Here is a 13,229-nt window from a genome sequence, read left to right as displayed (position 1 = left end):
ATTGCTTCGAACGTCTTCCTGTCGTGACACCTTCGTTCTGGAAATCTGTCTCGATACAAACGTACCGCGCCACGGCTATTGCCCCGTGCTAATCCATACATCAAATGGGCATCTGCCAACTCCGCACTTGTAAACATTGCACTGACTGCAAAACCACGTTCGTGATGAACACTAACCTGTTGATGCTACGTACTGATGTGCTTGATGCGAGTACTGTAGAGCAATGAGTCGCATGTCAACACAAGCACCGAAGTCAACATTATCTTCCTTCAATTGGGCCAACTGGCGGTGAATCTAGGAAGTACAGAACATACTGACGAAACTAAAATGAGCTCTAACATGGAAATTAAGCGTTTCCGGACACATGTTTCACATAAAATCTTTTCTTTATTTGTGTGTGAGGAATGTTTCCTGAAAGTTTGGCCGTACCATTTTGTAACACCCTGTATTAGGTCAAACACATTAAGTATCTGTAGCTGGCCACTCTTATTTTATATTTCTACAGTCCAGTTCAGAGTATTATATCTCTTGAAGCTTTGTGGGAAACCTGTAGTGCGGCGGAGGTTCGAGCCCTCCCTCGGGCATGGGTGTGTGTGTTTGTCGTTAGCATAATTTGGGTTAAGTAGTGTGTAAGTTTATGGGCTGATGACCTTAGCAGTTAAGTGCCATAAGATAAAAAAAAAGCCTTTAGTGCCTTTTACAGATTATTTGAACATATGTTAGTGTATTGAACATTTATTAGAACGAAACTGAAAGCAAGCAGTCACCATTTTATCTGGGTTTACTTGTTTATTTAAACCATAACCGGTTTCTGGCATACGCTCTAAATACTCAGTTTCAGATTTCCGCGTTCACGTGGTAAGTAGTGCATGTTTGCTGTTGCACTGTATGAAAAATTACACTATCCAACAAAATTTTACTTTTTTCTATAACTAGCATATAACCAGCTGATCTTTAGGTTTTCTGGTGTGCTGATAACGAAAATGTTAACGAAAATGCAAGATTAGCTCTCGTTTTGAAGTTATGATAACTTTACGTTATTACCTGTATACGCTTATGCTTGTATTTACGTTGGTGTTATCCCTCGGAAGGAGGTCACTGAAGGTGTAACCGCTTTCCCTGGTGTTTGTGATTTTCTGCTGGTGATTCCCTGATTAATACCCAGCAATAATCAACTAACATTGTTGCACTCCACTTCCCCTTGCATTTCATTTCCATGTCCGAAATGGAAGCGTTCTCCGTTCTCGTCGGTTACAGCACCACATTTGTCAGAAAAGAAATCCAAGTGGGAATCTAGGAAATATAACGTTAAGGGAATGTTGCGCGCCAGTCTACTGAGCAGTGCAGATGATTTGCCACAAGATCCTTATAATTTTCTGCCCTCTTTCTCCCTAAAAATTTTGTTGACTCTTGAACAAAGGCATACCAAGCTAAATTTTCATCACCTTTCGGGATACTGTTGAAATGCTCATCTTTGTACAGTTTGCGTAGTTGGCGACCCACGAATATCCCCTCTTCATTTTCGCCTCACTAAGTCGTGGAAATTTCTCGTGGATATAGAGAAATACATCCCATAGTTTTGTCCATGGACTTCACGAAGTTTTTCATTGACCCAGTTTTATATGAAGAGCAGGGAAAATAATGTTCTTGGATTCGGTAAGTGCTTCGTGATATCCTGGTTCGAGTTATTGACATTTAGGCCAATCTTTCTTTTTATAATGCTGTGCTTTGGCTCGGCTATCCCAGACACAGGAAGCAGCAGAATTTGGGGTAGCCGTGCTGTAACCGAAGTAATATGCCTATGACTTTCAGATCCCCGGAAATCCGAGGAAATCTGCCCCGAAAGTGTTTGCGAACAAAATCTGTACTTTCACACGACTGCTAACTGCATCATTTATCACTAAATTCAGATTATGACTGGTGTAATGTACGTACTCCTGCATTTGGCTGAATATACTTAATCTGTTTTTGCACACCAATATAAACATCACTCAACACCCTGGCCCCATCTTAACCTTGACCCAAATCAATCAATATGTTTGTCAGATAGCTTTTAGATTCTAAAAACAAAAAGACGTGATTTCAAAAATGCTTTCGAATATAAGCAATTGAAAAAATAAACAGAAAATAAAATGCAAAAAAAAAAAGGCTCTGAGCACTATGGGACTCAACTGCTGTGGTCATCAGTCCCCTAGAGCTTAGAACTACTTAAACCGAACTAACCTAAGGACATCACACACATCCATGCCCGAGGCAGAATTCGAACCTGCGACCGTAGCGGTAGCGCGGTTCCAGACTATAGCGCCCAGAACCGCTCGGCCACTCCGGCCGGCAAAATGAAAAAAAAAATCCTTCGAAGTGAAAATGATTACTTTTGGGCATATGCAAAACTTGCCTAAAAATGTGATCATACCGGGCGACAAGCTCTACACCAGACAGAAAATTACCGTGATATCCTTCCTCCTGACTTAAGTTCTCTCGATGTCTTCCGAAGGAAATCAACTCTTTGCTAGAGTAAGTATGATATCGAATAACCTTGTAAGAACCCTTTTAAAACATGACGCTTCTTCAAGAATCTCATTTTCAACTTCCTTGTCGATAGTACCATTCTTTTTCCAAAGTTTGTACACAGCACTTACTTCCGTATGGCCACTCGAGAAACTGTGTTCTTCAATTTTTTCTGGTAAGTGCTTACAGGCCCGATTACCAGTACACAATACACAATACATTATTCCTTTCCGAAGCAAGCAACCTGCAAGATCGACAATAGGCAGCATCTAGAATTTTGGAATAACACAGTCAAAACCGATTAACTGGTCCATACTTAGAAACTGAAACATAGTACGATGTCGAAAAACACCTGTTATTTTGGTGGCGATCTTTAGGAAATGGTTCTGAAGGCTGTAACGGTTTTCTTTGTCACTCAATGTCTTCTTCGCGAAGTTTCCCAAGTCATAGGAAGTTTTATTTACCCCTTGGAACAGTGTATAGGTCGACGGTTCTTTCCCTGTTTCGTATGCCATGCAGATGTCGTCGACAAGATCGCGTGGCGTCATCGTGGCCGGCGGTATTTTTAACTACAATTATTGACGGATCGTCTTCAATAAACTTCTCAACAGATACCACATTATCTGAGTCACAATCAACATAAATATTTGGGTTGAAAGTTCTTGTAGAAGACTGAGTAAAAATTTTGTCAGATTTGGTCAATTTTTGTTTACTCTCTCTTTTTTCCTGACGTTGTTTCTGCTTAAAGGCACCACTGGGTTTCTTTTCTTTTTTTTGTTTTGTCCATGATTTTAGTTCACTTCAGCAAAGACTTTGCAAACCAAACAAACAGCCCTAATACGTGATTACCCGTATGTGCTCGAGTAGAATTCACACTGCGTTGCATTGACTTCATACGTTGTTAAGAATAAACCTTGTGTACACATTGCGCTATATATACACTACTGGTCATTAAAATTACTACACCAAAAAGAAATGCAGATGCTAAACGGGTATTCATTGTACAAATATATTATACTAGAACTGACATGTGATTACATTTTCACGCAATTTGGGTGCATAGATCCTGAGAAATCAGTACCCAGTACAACCACATGTGGCCGTAATAACGGCCTTGATACACTTGGGCATTGGGTCCAACAGAGCTTGGATGGCGTAGCTGCCCATACAGCTTCAACACGATACCACAGTTCATCAGGAGTAGTGGACTGGCGTATTGTGACGAGCCAGCTGCTCGGCCACCATTGACCAGACGTTTTCAGTTGGTAAGAGATCTGGAGAATGTGCTGGCCAGGGCAGCAGTCGAACATTTTCTGCATCTAGAAAGGCCTGTACAGGACCTGCAACATGCGGTCGTGGATTATCCTGCTGAAGTGTAGGGTTTCGCAGGGATCGAATGAAGGGTTGAGCCACGGGTCGTAACACATCTGAAATGTAACGTCCACTGTTCAAAGTGCTGTCAATAGGAACAAGAGGTGACCGAGGCGTGCAACCAATGGCACCCCATACCATCACGCCGGGTGATACGCCAGTATGGCGATGACGAATACACGCTTCCAATGTGCGTTCACCACGATGTCGCCAAATATGGATACGACCATCATGATGCTGTAAACAGAACCTGGATTCATCCGAAAAAATGACGTTTTGCCATTCGTGCAGCCAGGTTCGACGTTGAGTACACCATCACAGGCGCTCCTGTCTGTGATGCAGTGTCAAGGGTAACAGCAGCTATGGTCTCCGAGCTGATAGTCCATGCTGCTGCAAACGTCGTCGAACTGTTCGTGCAGACGGTTGTTGTCTTGCAAACGTCCCCATCTGTTGATCAGGGATCGAGACGTGGCTGTACGATGCTTTACAGCCATGCGGATAAGATGCCTGTCATCTCGACTGCCAGTGATACGAGGCCGTTGGGATCCAGCACGGCGTTCCGTATTACCCTCCTGAGCCCACCGATTCCATATTCTGCTAACAGTCATTGGATCTCGACCAACGCGAGCAGCAATGTCGCAATACGATATACCGCAATCGCAATAGGCTACAACCCGACCTTTATCAAAGTCGGAAACGTGTTGGTACGCACATCTCCTCCTTACACGAGGCATCACAAAACGTTTCACCAGGCAACGCCATTCAACTGCTGTTTGTGCATGAGAAATCGGTTGGAAACTTTCCTCATGTCAGCACGTTGTAGGTGTCGCCACCGGCGCCAACCTTGTGTGAATGCTCTGAAAAGCTAATTATTTGCATATTACAGCATCTTCTTGCTGTCGGTTAAATTTCGCGTCTGTAGCACGTCATTTTCGTGGTGTAGCAATTTTAATGGCCAGTAGCGTACTTTCGCGTTTGATGTTACTTCATTGGCCTGTCGTTTACATGGAGCTTAAAGCACGCCCTCTCGAGTACACTCAAATAACATGATAATAAGACAAGTTGTGCTGTAATGTCGCCTATAAGACCGGAAAAATCTCACAACCGCACAAATATTACCGGTACATTTGCGCTGGCTAGCCAGCCGTGCTAGCTAACTCACAGTTTTGTGAACTTCTCCAAATGTCAGGACTGTGGTAGGGAAGGCGAATGGTTGACTTCGGTTTGTTGAGAGAATTTTAGGAATGAGTGGTTCACCTGTAAAGGAGACCGCATGTAGGGCGCTGGTGCGACCTATTCTTGAGTACTGCTCGAGTGTTTGGGATCCGTGACAGGTCGGATAGAAGGAAGACGTCGAAGCAACTCAGGGGTGGGCTGCTAGATTTGTTATCGGTAGTTTCTAACAATAAGTAAGTGTGACGGAACTGCATCGGGAACTCAAATGGGAATCCCTGGAGGGAAGGTGATGTTCTTTTCGTGAAACACTATTGAGAAAATTTAGAGAACCGGCATTTGAAGCTGACAGCTGAACGATTTTACTGCCGCCAACATACAATACGCGGAAGGACCACGAAGATGAGATACGAGAAATTAGGGCTCATGCGGAGGAATATAGATAGTCTTTTTCCCTCGCTCTATTTGCGAGTGTAACAGGAAAGGAAATGACAAGAAGTCGTTCAGGGTACCCTTCGCCACGCATTGTACTGTGGCCTGAGAATTATCCGGCGGGGTCAGGGATTTTCTCTGCCTCGTGACGACTGGGTGTTGTGTGCTGTCCTTAGGTTAGTTAGGTTTAAGTAGTTCTAAGTTCTGGGGGACGGTTGACCATAGATGTTAAGTCCCATAGTGCTCAGAGCCATTTGAACCATTTTGAGAATTATCTATATATATGTAGATTTAAACTTGGCATATTTCAATCGCAATAACAGTTGTTTCACGTTACCATAAATGTATTTAATGCAAGGAGTATACGCAGTCGAAATCGACGGTAACACGTTGCCATTATTGCAGTACCACGTACTTGAGACTCACTTTGGAGGAGTCGATGAACAACCTTCATTGATCACTTCTATAGTTGAAGCGCACAGCTGCCATTAGTCCGTGTACTTCATTAGAAATGCCAAGTTCTTTTCACTTTAGAAAAATGGAAGGAATGGCAATGTCGGTTACGGAACGCACTCACATTTACTGTCTTATCAAGACAATTCCACATTTTAAGTCGTGACGCCTTCAGTTCAGCTTTACCTTCCGGTATTTCCAGCTCTCTCACTAGGGCATTAAGTCCACAATGTTATTTTGTGAATCTCTGAATACTCCTCTGAACACACAAAATGAGGAACTTTCGAAGAACTGGGTTTTGAAGGCGATGGTGCAGCACTAGTTTCACTATCGACCTCGTCACTATCACAGTCAGGTGGGACAGGAACAAGTAGTCCATCTGCGTGAGGCATTTGTCGCATGGCCGACAGTATGTTAGAATAAGTCAAGGAAGACTTTTTCTCCTTGGAAATACCATGTGTTGACAGACTTGCCATACAAAAGCAACAATCATTCACATGGTTTGAGGTTTTCGCCAGGTCAAGGGCACAGCAAAGCCCGTAGAAGCTCTTTCATGGTTCAGTCACGAATGAAAATTTGATACACAAGACACGCATCATACACGAGGAACCTAAGATGTGTCACGGTGCCCTATTTCACAGCCAAAGTATAGTCTGTATGCCTTCCTAATATATGGCGTTGTTGGCCTCCTTTGGAATTTCAATGTAGCCCGTTTGCAAATGTAGCAAAAATTGTCAGCACTGTTTACGAATTTATGAGCCATATTGAATTACGGGAATTACAATGACCATACACACTAACTATACTTCAGTAACACGTTCTTCCAGCACACGAGCAGAATGTAGCCTGTAATAGACTGAAACTACGCTTAAACGAACCATGCTCCACTCCTCCCTTCCCCTTCATACTATGAGCCCGGGATAAAAACAGCTACAAAAAACATGCTGCTATAGTTGCCTGAAACTTTACTCTGTCTACCATCAGCGGGATTTCGAAGCCTATATGGAAAGGAGTCGACAAAGATCGCTAAAACTAAACTAAACTAAACTAAACCCCGTCCGAACAGGTCATGAAGGCCCAACGGTACTGACCGGCCGCAATGTCATCCTCAGCCCACAGACGTCACTGGATGCGGATATGGAGGGGCATGTGGTCAGCACACCGCTCTCCCGGCCTTATGTTAATTTCCGCGACCGGAGCCCCTACTTCTCAACCAAGGAGCTCCTTAGCTTGCCTCATAAGGGCTGAGTGCACCCCGCTTGCCAACAGCGCTCGGCAGACCGGATGGTCACCCATCCAAGTGCTAGCCCAGCCCGACAGCGCTTAACTTCGGTGATCTGACGGGAACCGGCGTTATCACTGTTGAAAGGCCATTGGCGACAATCAACGCTCATAAAATATGATTATAATTAAATGTACCCCATATAAACGAGTGCTAATCCAGGATTTTCTTCGTCATTTTCGTGGTCTGCGTGGTCAACATAGTTAACAAACATTTATTTCATCCCAGTTACATTTTCACTGTTGGCTAGTGTTATTACTACACTTTGTTAAATTAACATCTATCTATTTAGTATATAGGTCAATTGTGTAAACTATTTACAAAAATTAATGGTAGGAGGCAGGAGTAGCTGATGGTGAGTGCCTAGTTACATGTATTCCAGTTTTTGACTCGGATATCCTCGTTGCCTTGCACGATATCTTTTTGTGAAGAGTTGCTTATCAATCAAACAGCTTATAGTCTAATGATTTAACTCAAAAAAATGGTTCAAATGGCTCTGAGCACTATGGGACTTAACATCTGAGGTCATCAGTCCCCTAGAACTTAGAACTACTTAAACCTAACTAACCTAAGGACATCACGCACATCCATGCCCGAGGCAGGATTCGAACCTGCGACCGTAACGGTCTCGCGGCTCCAGACTGTAGCGCCTAGAACCGCACGGCCACTCCGGCCGGCGATTTAACTCACACATACTGTTTGCGTCTTTGATGCGGCAGCGCTTCATAATTATTCGCTCAAAATTTTGAGACACACAAGCATCGAAGACATTCTTCATAGGCAGTACTACAATTTTTTTTTTTAAATACAACTCCATTTGACTGTATATTTCTTGAGTAAAATCTAGATTTCGGCTTTCACGGCATTATCGAGTGCAATGATCTTAGACTATTAACAACACTTTTCTGTGTACTGTGCAGGATGGCGCATACACAGCTAAACACACTTGCTTAACATTGGTATAAATGGTACAAAATTAACGCCTTGTAGGAAACACAAGATCTGTCGTTTACCTGTTTTGGGCTGACTTCCACAGATATTATGTGCCTCTTCGATAATGTACCGGCCGGCCGGGGTGACCGAGCGGTTCTAGGCGCTACTATCTGGAACCGCGCGACCGCTACGGTCGCAGGTTCGAATCCTGCCTCGGACATGGGTATGTGTGATGTCCTTAGGTTAGTTAGGTTTAAGCAGTTCTAAGTTCTAGGGGACTGATGACCTCAGAAGGTAAATCCCATAGTGCTCAGAGACATTTGAACCCATTGATAATGTACCGCATCCCTACAAGACGTTAATTTTATACCATTTATATAAATGTTAAGCCAATGTGTTGAACTGTGTATTGATCATGGTGCACAGTACACAGCAAAAAGATGGTAATGGTGTAAGAACGTTATAGCCGATAATGACGTGAAAGCCGAACTCTAGAATGTACACAAAAAATGTACAGAAATATACAGTCAAATAGCGATGTATTCTTTCAGAAAAACACTGTATGACCGTGACTCGGCAAAATCGAAAACTTTTTAGAGCATGACAGTTATTACAATAGATTCCCTATAGAGAAGAGGTGCGTTACGATCTTATCTCCTGTACTTACGCAGTAGATATTAGTGGAATATAGATTTAGTATATGATATGCAGAGATATGCTAATCGTTGAAAGTTATCAATTTCATGTATGTTCGAAAACAGTTATGACTTGAATAATGAGGTAAACTTTTGTAAAATAGTGACTGCTGGCTTTTAATTCCCTCGCAACATTTATGTATCTGGTAAGTACGATTCGTCAGCGGTGTAAAGGACCATCATACCAAATGAGATGTAAACCTCTTCCAGCATCATTAGTGGGTCCTAAAGGGGTTTTTAAAAAAATTTACTCTAGAATATCTGAGGACGCTGTAAATGCGATATCGTCGGCTTTAAGAATGTGTAACTCATAGTCTCCAGAACGAGATTGAAAAGTTGCTCTGGCGACACCTTGGTGGCTGTTAAACTTGAACGCTGAAGGTTGCAAACACTGAGTGATCTAGTGAAGTGGAGAATTCTTAGTTTTTGCAGCGGCTGGCGGCTGAGTCAGCAGTTTGCTCGTGGAGGACGCGTCCGCAGTTCGCAGCTGTCAGCGCAGCTAGTACTGTGCTAGCACACAGGCGTGTGGACACCCACCGTGCAAAACCCTAGTAGCGCGGTGTCGATAGACGGCTTAAAGGCGCCACCCACGCGTGCTAGGCTGATGCGTACTGGCAAATGCTGATCCGCGCTGCTTTCACACCGCCCTAGTCTCTCACCACTGACAAGCCTCTTCCCTTTGAATTTGCCGATGTCACAAAAGCCATACAAATACTCCAATCAAACGTTGATCCTGCTACCTAAGCTCTGCCAAAAAACACAACTCGCATGATACTGCTGGATGCAAGAGATTGGTCACTCTTTATTTGCAAAACAAACGCCAAACAATTATAATTCTACGAAATAAATTAATAACACTACAATAACATGATAGATCGATGGGACGAAATCAGTGAACATGCTATCGCACGAAATGACATGAGTGGAAACAGGCCAGAAATGCCGAAGTTGCAATGTAATGAATATATCGTATCAGTTTAAAATATGTGCCATACCGGGACTCGAACCCGGATTTTCTGCTTACCAATAGACATTTTTAAAACAGAAGCAGTATTTATTACGCTCATATAAAATATAGCGAGAGAATATTTATGCAAGTAATATGTCACCAGAGTTTTCTGTCATTATAGTCCAGTAAATAAGTGTATGAATTATTATTCACAGTTTGAGACCTGAAACATTCATTGACAGTTATCACGAAACAGTATTACAAATGTGTATGGTGGCATTTTCTTATTAAGAGATGTATACCATTTCTGTTTCTGCCACAGGCTGTTATAATCCATTACAATCAATAGCATTTCAGTGTTTTGGCTTATTGCTAAGATTATAAAATGTTGGATCATTAATACTTAACATCAAGCTATTTCCACTGAGAAACATTATATTTTTGAGGATCGTCTATTGTTCTAGATATGCTCTGTGCAGTTCGAATTTTTCGTAATTTGAGGTATTCTTGTTTCTTTGCTACTGCTTGTCCCATCATTTTGGCACCTTCTGCTCCACCCTCTACTTAAACAGTCTTCTGCTGCCGTTCTTGTTTCCCGCTCTCCATAACATATACAGTACGCTAAGTATTTTCTTGAGCTACTTATTTTGCCTATTTCCACGGCTCAGTTCTGTTACAGAAACAGCATCTAGAAGTATACTGAAAACTCGTAGTCTTTCTGTGACTTCCTTTCACATAAGAAGAGAAACCTTTTGCCTCTGGGCGGTTAAGGCAAATGCATGGCAAAGCTTTTTCCTCATAATCGAGGCCCAGTTGTCTGTACATTATGGGCAATTGTTTTGCCCCTGCTCGAAGTTCTTGCTTCACCTAGGAGAAGGAATTTTAGGTAGACGCGATCTTCTGTCATTCATTACTCGCTACTGGAACTATGGGATTCTAAAGTGCAGACCTTCTCCCTAAATATCCGTTTTGACACCACTAGTTCTGCTGAATACTGTGGCCCTATAAACATCTTCAACTGTGCAGGGGAACTGAGCCGCACCATTAGCAGCTACACTAGTTACAGTTAATATCTTCAGTTCTGTTTCACCACCCTTCGGGCATTTCCAAAGCGACTAGCAAACCACTGAGCTTACCCTGTGCCATAAACATTGCTGAATTCTTGGTCAGTCCTGAGCTGCTGAACAAGATATGTCTCTTAGGAGTTAAAGCGGCCAGTACAGGCAGTTTCACAACAGTTCCCACAAACTAAAACTCTACAAGTAACATCGGGCCGAAAGTGGACACCCAAAGGTATCCTTAGTCTACATGAACATGCCACCACACCTGACTCAAATTTTCATGAATTTTCTAGCTATGATTTCCAAACATTACTATTAGAGGTTCTCCGTAGGCGTATGCGGGAGTAGAAACACTGGGAGAACGTACAGGAGCTGGGAAAAAATATGGAAATGGCAAAAACCACATTACCATGCCTAATACAGTGTTGGAAAACCGTTGGCATTCAAAACAGATTCCAGTCGTCCCGGAACTGATAAATACAGGTCCTGTATGGTTTTTAATTGAACCTTATACCAGTCTTGGCAACGGTCTTGCCGCAGTGGGTACACCGGTTCCCGTCAGATCACCGAAGTTAAGCGCTGTCGGGCGTGGCCGGCACTTGGATGGGTGACCATCCGAGCCGCCATGCTTTGTTGCCATTTTTCGGGGTGCACTCAGCCTCGTGATGCCAATTGAGGAGCTACTCGACCGAATAGTAGGGGCTCCGGCCAAAGCAAACCATCATAACGACCGGGAGAGCGGTATGCTGACCACACACCCCTCCTATCCACATCCTCAGCTGAGGATGACATGGCGGTCGGTTGGTCCCGATGGGCCACTTGTGGCCTGAAGACGGAGTGACTTTTATACCAGTCTTCCTGCAAAATAGTTGCAAGTTCGGGTAACGAAGATGTAGATGGATAGCGATCACGCACCCTTCTCTCCAAACGACCACAAATGCTCAATAATATTGAGGCCTGGTGTCTGACTGCCAAGGGAGATAGTTCATCCTCATGCTCACAAAACCAATCCTGCACGATGGGAGTTGTGTGAACAGGGGCCTTGTCGTCTTGGAACACAGCCTTACCATTGGGGAACACACATTGCACCATGGGATGGACCTGATCAGCCAAAATGGTCACGTAATCCTTGACAGTAATGTGACGTTGCAGAATACCCATGAGCCCATGGAATATCACGACATGGCTGTCCAGAACATCACTGTACCCCGCCACGTTTCATTATCTGGACGTAAACTCTGCCAGAATTTGGAAAGAGTATGCAACGAAACTTATCCGCCTAATGGCTTTTTCCCACAGTTCCATAGTCTGGGTTTTGTGGCTTCGGCACCACAGTTTCCTGTTACGGGCATTTGCATCACTATTGAGTGGTTTTAGAATTCCCGCTCACCTTGCAGTTCCCTGCTTACGGAGCAACTTTCGTGTTGTTTTGGTACTAACAGGGCTCGCGGGTGCGATATTCAGTTCTGCAGTGTCTTTTGCCGCTGTCTTCCTCTTATTTTTCGTCATGATCCTCTTCGGTGGTCGTCTGTCACAATCACTCAGCACACACCTTTGTCCGTGTTCTGACTTAACGGAAGATGTTTCTCCGCTTTCCCTGTAACCAGTATAAGTCTTCAGTACGGTGCCTCTTGAAATACCAAACACTTTGGCTTCCTCGGTTACGGAAGCATGCATCATAAGAACACCAACAATTTGCTCATATTGGAATTCATTCAACTGCGACATAATACACTCATAACTACACGGACCACTGTCCTGGCCATTGCACACGTGTCGTTCGCCGTCAAATACGACAGCGCCAGCTGCAGGCTTGGATAGCCTCTGCATTTTCTGAACGTTCAAGAACGCATTTCTCCCGATGTTTCGATATTTTTGTCTAACCCCTGTGTTTGATGGAGGAAATTCGTTCCCACTGGTATATAACATTTCGACAGGATAAAGCACGGTCCTCCAACGACTCCGTTCCCGCAGTGGTGTTATTCCCACATACCGCGCGAGAGAACCTCTGGGCAGGCCGGGGTGGGCGTGCGGTTCTAGGAGCTTCAGTCTGGAACCGCGCGACCGCTGCGGTCGCAGGTTAGAATCCTGCCTCGAGCATGGGCGTTTGTGGTGTCCTTAGGTTAGTTAGGTTTAAGTAGTTCTAAATTCTAGGGGACTGATGACCTCAGCTGTTAAGTCCCATAGTGCTCAGAGCCATTTGAACCATTTTTGAAGAACCTCTGGTTGTAGTGTTCGGAAATCATAGATGGGAACGTCAGTGACAATGAAAGTAGGAGTCAGCCTAGAGGCATCTTCAGATAGCCTAATTGTCTGAGGTGATTACTCGTGAAAAGCAGAAAATCTGGGTTCGAGTTCCGGTGTGGCAAAAA

General features: G+C 43.7%; 1 protein-coding gene and 2 pseudogenes across 1 annotated transcript in view; 2 read left to right on the top strand and 1 right to left on the bottom strand.

Moving 5' to 3' along the window:
* The window catches only part of LOC124722314 (rho GTPase-activating protein 7), a 558,315-nt gene that overhangs the window by 398,356 nt on the left and 146,730 nt on the right, over nt 1-13,229 (top strand). The gene's annotated exons all lie outside the window — the stretch shown is intronic.
* LOC124723689 lies at nt 7,198-7,315 on the bottom strand (annotated as a pseudogene).
* On the top strand, nt 11,379-11,496 carry LOC124723781 (annotated as a pseudogene).

Source organism: Schistocerca piceifrons, chromosome X (assembly GCF_021461385.2).
Source record: "Schistocerca piceifrons isolate TAMUIC-IGC-003096 chromosome X, iqSchPice1.1, whole genome shotgun sequence".
Taxonomy (NCBI): domain Eukaryota; kingdom Metazoa; phylum Arthropoda; class Insecta; order Orthoptera; family Acrididae; genus Schistocerca; species Schistocerca piceifrons.
The sequence above is the reverse complement of the archived record's forward strand: the minus strand, read 5'-3'. Positions and strand labels throughout refer to the sequence as shown.